Consider the following 7529-nt stretch of genomic DNA (forward strand, 5'->3'; position numbering starts at 1 on the left):
TATCAAGTTTTCAAGATGTTTTATCTATGTCCATGTGTGTTTGCTGCCCATAAGAAAAATCAGCACTGCTGCTTTTGATTGCATCGTTAATGAATGTAACGTGGCCACCTTAACTTTATTTAAATTGTAGCTTTGGGTTTTTGTTTTGTTTTGTTTTGAGGCAGGTCCTTACCATGTGACTCCAGCTGCTCTTTAACCTACAGAAATCACCCTGAACTCTGGGATACTCTGATGAAAGGCACACACCAAGCTGCGGTGTGCACACACCTTTAGTCCCAGCACTTGGGAAGCAGAGGCAGAAGGATCTCTGTCGGTGTTTCTTAAACACAATCAGTTCTCAAAGGGAAATCGAGTCCAGGAGCTTCCCGGGGGTCAGCAAGGCCAGATCTGTTTTCATAGCACTCAAACATTGATTTATTTTTGCACCGTGTGAACATTTACACTGATGAACACAAATGACAAACAGAAAAAGGCTGACACTTAGTTGTGTCACAGTGGGGGTTGGGGGCAATCTTGGTTGGTTGAGGTGGTGCAGTGGGTACAAGCATCTGCCACCAAAGCCTGATAACCTGAGTTCAGTCCCCAGGACCCACATGGGAACATATATAATTCATGACTTAGTCTTTGTAATACAAGAAGGCACATTAGAATATTGTAATGTCGGTTACACACCAGTCCGCAGTGCTGTGCAGTAAAGAACTTGGCTTCCCTTCCATCCTCGGCATGTAGTCCCTGAGGAGAGCCACCTGGATACAGTCTGAGGGTCTGAGGGTTGTCCTGCCGCCTCCGAGCTGAGCAGCTGCCACTAATCCTCTCAGCCCCCTGTCAACAGTGGAGATGTGAAGTCATTTCAAGACTTTATTAAACTGAAAGTCCACAGAGACATTTAATTTTGTGAATAAACGTTCACCAAGAATACATGAGGAGTAACAGAGAAGGGAAGGAGAGAAGAATCAGCAGAGGATGTCACCCAAAGATGAAATAGAAGAGAAGGCAACAGGATCCCAAATTCCAGTCATATGGAAAAATAAAGAAAAAGGTCACACCAAAGGGAATCTTAGCGCTGCCTCAGTTCTCAGTCATACTAGAATTTATAGGTCTTGGAATTTGGAAATTTTAGAGCAAGATACACACACAGGTGACTTAGGGAACACAGGTTCCATGAAGGTTTTCTTTGTGTACTTCACAGTACCTTCTGTCCACATTCAGTCCCTAAGAATTATTTTGCCAAAATGATCATTTGTGGAAGACTTGATTGAAATCCATTCCTTCAAGTTATGATGCTTCGAGGTAACAGTTCCCAGCCCTACTGGGGACTGGGTGTTAAATCCCCAGAAGGTGGTAAGTTAGCTTGACCACCCCAGCAGTAAGAAGCTTTCCTGCAGTAAGATGGCTTTAGACCAGGTCAACAGGAAAACATTCAGAAGTGCCGTACCCAGGCCTCAAGTCCAGAAAGCCTGATTCATCTATCTGCAGCGAGGCCCAGCATCCCTGCTATTTCATTTATTCTAATGTAAGACTAAGTGTTTTAAGTTAGGGTTTTGCAGTGCACAACGCCTGTCTGCGCTCTATGCGCTACCATACAGTTCGCGAGCTTTGGGCAAGGGGCTGGAGGTTGAAACAAACACAGACAGACAGAGACGGACCCCTAGTCACTGGTAAGAAGCCCTTTATTCAATAGCACCACGGAGGCTTATACACCCAACAGTCAGGTGGGCCAACAGGTGAAAACCTTATCCTCTGATCCTCAAGGCCAAGGCAACACGTGCTCGTGAAGCAGAGCTGGTAAACAACTTTGACACAGCTTTCAGTAACTCAAATCAGAAGGATAATAAAGATCTCCAGCAGGGAAGAGCAGCTGGAGGCCAGGACTCCAAATGGTCCCAACAGGGTTTGCTGTGAAGAAACTCCATGACCCAGAGCAACCACAGGAGGAAAAGGTGTATTTCAGTCACAGTTCCTGATAACAGTTCATCATCAGAAGCAGTGAGGGCAGGAACTTGCAGGACAGGAACCTGGAGGCAGGAACTGATGCAGAGGCCATGGAGGGTGCCGCTTACTGACTTGCCCCTCATGGCTTGCTCAGCCTGCTTTCTTATAGAACCCAGGACCACCAGCCCAGGGGTGGCACCACCCACAATGGGTTGGCCCTTCCCCCATCAATTACTAATTAAGAAAATACCCTAGTGTATATTTACTTAGTGGTGGCAGCAAATATACACATGTAAAACAACTTTCTGCCATTATTCTCCTTTGACATGAACATTTTTGGTCCCACCAAGCTTCATCTGATATCAGGAGACCCAACATGACCCTTAGGAAGGACTCAAAGCACAAAGGAATGTGTTTAAATACTCGCCATCCTGTGCCAGGTGTGTAGCAAGAGAGCCCAGGGCCACTGGTGATCAGGCAGGAGTCGGGCTAGTAAGACAGGCCATTTCCAAAGGAGTTAACGCAATTGGTCTTTTAGGCCAGTGTCTTTGGCTCAGTCATAACCGGACGTCAGAATCCGTAGGCAGACAAAGCACCGCGCTGTTTCACAACCTGGGGAGACAGCTCTGGACATCTTGTGTCTTACCATTGATCTAATGTGACCAAAATGGAAACTGCCTTGCTACATGTTAGTATGGGCTAGAAATACACACTGCTCCCAGACAGGAAAGGAAAGCTTGTCTCTTAAAACTTCCCCTTTCCTAGTCTAAAATTCTCACTGCAGTGGGTACATGGTTGAGTCCCCAGGTCACATTCCAAGCCAAGGGAGCCAGCAAAGGAGAAGTCCCTGAGGCTGCCTTACCTGGGGAGTGGCATCAGGTGGCAGTAAAAAGGGGCAAGGGTGGTATCAAGGTCATAGCAGTCAGAGCCCTTCAGTTAACCCCGTAAATTGAGAATCTGGTCCATAGGGGGCAGACCTGCACCAAATACCACATTTCCCTTCTTGGCTCTGGTCTCTTGGGGAAAACGCCCAGAGTTCTAAACCTGTTTTATTTTCTCATCAACTCCCACCTGCTGCTGTTAACAATGGCTATTATTCTTCCTCTGGGTAAAAAAGCTCCATTCTAATCCACACAGCTTTGTTTTTTTAAGGCAAAAAGAATAAGCATCGCTTAGTTGAATCTTGTTTGTTAGGGGAGGCTTTGGTGGCACTTTCTGGCCAGATGCACTTGAAGCCAGCCACCTTAGAAGAATTCGCCTTCACCTCTCGCATCTGCTCCTGCAGCACTTCTGAGGATCTAAGATGGAGAGGGAGAGAGAAGGTGGTTCCTCGGCTGCAAGAAGCAACTGCAGACCAAGAAGATGGCCTTGGCAGGGGATTGGAGGCTTGTGCTGACAGGCGTTTGAGGCCAGGAAACCGTATCTTCCTGACCTTTGAACGTGAGTGTTCAGCACAAACATTCCGAGGGTATAGTGATTAGGTTTTATTTTTAAGATTTTATTACTGCAGAAAACAAAAAATGATTATCTGATACGCACATTTTTGTGCATAAAAAAATGCAGTGTAGAAAAGCAGAAATTCTCCCTCTGCCCCAAAAGACAAGTCCTGTCTACCTGGTATCTACCCTAGATTTTACAGAAATTGGCACAGACATGATAGAGGTCCTGCAGAGGTTCAGAGTCCTCTCCCTCTGGCCATGAGCCACCGTTAGTGTTCTTGCCCTACCAGAAGGACTGGATGCCAGGAGCTAAGTCCCTTTCAGTCCCATCCTCATGCCCTGTGCCAGTGCATATTGCCATCTGCCACAATAACAGACTCTAAACTCAAGGCCCTTGCGGAATGTTCTGACTGGCATCTTGCTTTCCAGACCTAGGAAATGCCCTGGACCCCGGAGCCCACACGTGTCCTCCAGCCCCACAGAATCCACCTGCACCACTATCCGTCATCCCAGACCAAGTCTGGGTTTCTGCATCCTTGCCTGCTGCCAGTTCCCCAACAACTGCCGCTTCGGTGGGGGCCTAGAAAATCTCTCAGGTGGAGGCCCGAGCCTCTTCCCAGACACAGCACCAGCCCTCAGTGCTGCAGAAGCCTCCGGCTGTGAGAGCACCAAGAAGAAGGAAGCACTGTGAGGAGAAGGCAGGAAGGCCATCGGCTGCGCCTGGCTAACTCACGGCCTCTCCAGGGGTGTCTTGAGGTGCACACTATATGGCTGGTGACATTTCATACCTTCTCTCAGTGGGGCCAGGGCTTCGCAGAGGAACAATGGAGAGAAGATGGCTTGGAAAAGAACACCAGACCTGGAAGTCACATTAGTCCAGGGCGTGATTCCAGCTTCTCCATTTCACCCAAGAATCCACAGGCAGAGGCAGGAGGATCTCTGTGTGTTCAGGGCCAGCCCGGTCTACAGAGTAAGTGTTCCAGGACAGCCAAAGCTACACAGAGAAATCCTGTCTTGGAAAAAAAAGAAAAGAAAAGAAAAATTAAAAAAAAAATCCACATGATGTGGGAAGTCCTTCTGTATATGTGTTGCCTTTGTTGGTTAATGGATAAAGAAGCTGCTTTCAGCCAGTGGCTTAACAGAATATAGCCAGGCTGGAAAAGATATATAGAGAGAAAAGAAGGCAGAGTCAGTGAGAAGCCATGTAGCCGCTGCCAGAGACAGATGCCTCTGCTGGAGCCTGTCGAAACTTTGCTGGTAGGCCACAACCTTGTGGTGATGCACAGATTAACAGAGATGGGTTAGTTTAGTATATAAAAGCTAGCTTGAAATAGGCTTAAGCTATTGGCCAAACAGTATTGTAAATAATATCATTTTCCGAGTGATTATTTCAAGGCTGGGCATCTGGGAACAAATGAGCAGTCTCCCCCAACAAAGCCATGTAGCCGCCGCCAGACACATTGGAACCTTGCCAGTAAGCCACAGCCACGTGACAATATACAGAGTAATAGAAATGGGTTAACCAAAGATACAAGAGCTAGCAGCAATATGCTTAGGTGATTGGCTAAGCAGTGATTTAAATAATATAGCTTCTGTGTGATTATTTCTAATCAGAACAGCCAGGAGCAAACGAGCAATCTCCCACAACATCCACAGGCTCAGAAGGCTGAAGGAGCATGCGTCAAGACAGTTGGTGTATGACATGGTGTGAGATAAACAGTGTCCTCTAGGAACAGATGGCTCTCTGGGCCAGCGTTTCTTTGCTGCTGTAGCCTGGTTTAAAGCCTGCCTAATTCTGTTCCCAGTCAGCTTATCCGGTGACCTACCCAAGGCAGATAATCCCCTAGCCTGGGCATCCCTCTGTCCACCTCTCAACACAGGCCGTCCTGCCAGCCTTTCAGAGACACGCCCCCAGCCACCAGCCCCCAAAGAGAAACAGCTGGCACACGCCCTCCCCAGCTGTGAAGAGCGGATACTGGTTCTTGGTTGTTTACACTCCTGCAGCCTTCTTTCCTTTCCTTACTTTTTCTAGTATAGATAATTAGTGTGTGTGTCCACCTGTGTGTCTGTCCCTGCGTGTGCATGCGTGCAGACATGCCACAACATACATAGAGGTCAGGGGACAGCTTGCCTGCCTCCGTTCTTCCCTTCCACAGTGTGAGCTTGGGGGATCAAACTCCATCATCAGGCTTGGCAACAGGTTCCCTTACCTGCTAAGCCATCTTCCCAGACCCTTACTTCATTTGTGAAAAGGTCCTATATTGGAGGGGCTCAAAAGTCTCCAATCCTGTCTCCTCTCCGTTGGGCCCCTTCCTATTGTTAATCCCACCAATCAAGAATAAAACCACTACCACAGTTTAAGGCCAAATTTGGAGCAAGCTTTAATTAAATACTAGTCAGGTGGATGGGCTCTGGCCAGATTCAGACCCAGGTTCCAGGGAAAAGGCCAAGAATCACAGTTTGCTGCGGTTTAAGAAGGAAAACCTATAATTCGTTGTGTTTCCCATTAGGTCCAATCGGGGGCAAGCATACATCCTGACATACTTCCAGCCTCTGACCCTCCTACCCGCATGTGATCAAGCACGTCCAGTACAGATGGGTCAAACAAACTTCTTTAGGGGAGTAAAAACATGTGCCTTGTTATCGCCCATAAACAATGGCCTCCAGCAGCTCAGGAACTCTCTGTCCTTGGGCAAGGGGCGCTCAGATCCGAGGCATTTTTGTTTCATGGATCTCTAAGGCACAGTAATTAAAACTTAAAATGTAACTTTGGCTCTCACACCATCCAAACCCTTTGAAGGTGGCTTTGGTAGCTCTGTGTGTGTTTTTATAGTTATTCTCTTATAAGGCAATGAGAGGGAGATTCAGAGTTCAGAACCCCAAGGCAAAGGAATTTCGCGTAGAGAAGTTTAGATCCTCCGAGAATTTCACGAGCCCTGAAGAGCCCTTTTGTGACAACTCTTTCCTGTAGCTGAAGTTCCTTACACTAAAGAAACTCGGTTCCCACGGGACTCTGCCGCGTGATTATCACACAGAAACAGCCTCCACCCGCTGTCTCGTTTCCAGGTCTAAAAGGAAGGGAGCCTCTCTGAAACCTCTCCATTTCTTCGCTCATTCATTGACCTTGCCTGTGGTAGGCACCGAACCAGGTCCTCGGCACAGACACAGCCCTGGCACAACACAGGCCAGGCTATGCTGAGATTATTCAATCGCAGCCTCAAACAGTTCTCTGTTTAAAAACTGGCTGGGTCCTGTAGCCAGAATGTCCAAGGATGGTGTGGTGGCTGAGTAGGAATGGCCCCGGAGGCACAGATGCCTGAACGCTTCGTCACCAGGATTGGAACTCTGATAGGATGGGAAGGATTAGGAGGTGTGGTCTTGTTAGAGGAAGTGCATCACTGGGGGGGCTTTGAGGTTCTCTCTCATCCTGCAGGTCAGAATATCACTCTCACCTACAGCTCCAGTGCCGAGGAGGAGCCATGCTCCCTGCCGTGATGGTGGCGGACTAACCCTCCGCAACTGTGAGCAAGCCCCCGCTTCAGTGCTTTCTTTTATAAGTGTTGCCGTGATCATGGTGTCTCTTCACGGCAAACGACAATGACTAAGACACACAGGTTTTGCTTCAGGTGCAGCTTCAGAGCTGAAATTATGTCACTAAGAGTCATCTTCTGGTTCCACGCCTCTCGGGCTGCTTGTGGTCACCCAAGCTTACATGGTCACCAGTTTAGACCAGCAGGAGTGGGCCAATGATTCCACAGCAATCATGTGACCTCACCTTAAGTGACCATATAGATCACCTGCCCATTCCTGAACCAGTCACTGAAGCCCAGAGGGATGGACCATACCAGCTGGCCTAGCCCGGGTCACATGATCAGGCTGGTCCAGAGGTGAGACAGAGTGGCACCTCAAAACAAAATTACTGTAACCACACAGTGGCCTCCAGGCCACCCCACACATGTAATTAAAAGTGAGATAAGGGACTCAAGCCGAGTGTCGAGGCAGCCTGACCTGAAAAGAGACGCCAAGTAGTCCCAAAAAAGGATCAGGTAGGATCAAGCAGCTGATGAAAGCTACCTGTAGTCATGGGCGGGGTCTTAAGGGCACCAAAGAGTTAAATTAGGCCCAGAGAGATGGCTTCAGGACACATGCTGCTCCTAC

This window comes from Arvicola amphibius, chromosome 11 (genome assembly GCF_903992535.2).
Source record: "Arvicola amphibius chromosome 11, mArvAmp1.2, whole genome shotgun sequence".
Lineage (NCBI taxonomy): Eukaryota > Metazoa > Chordata > Mammalia > Rodentia > Cricetidae > Arvicola > Arvicola amphibius.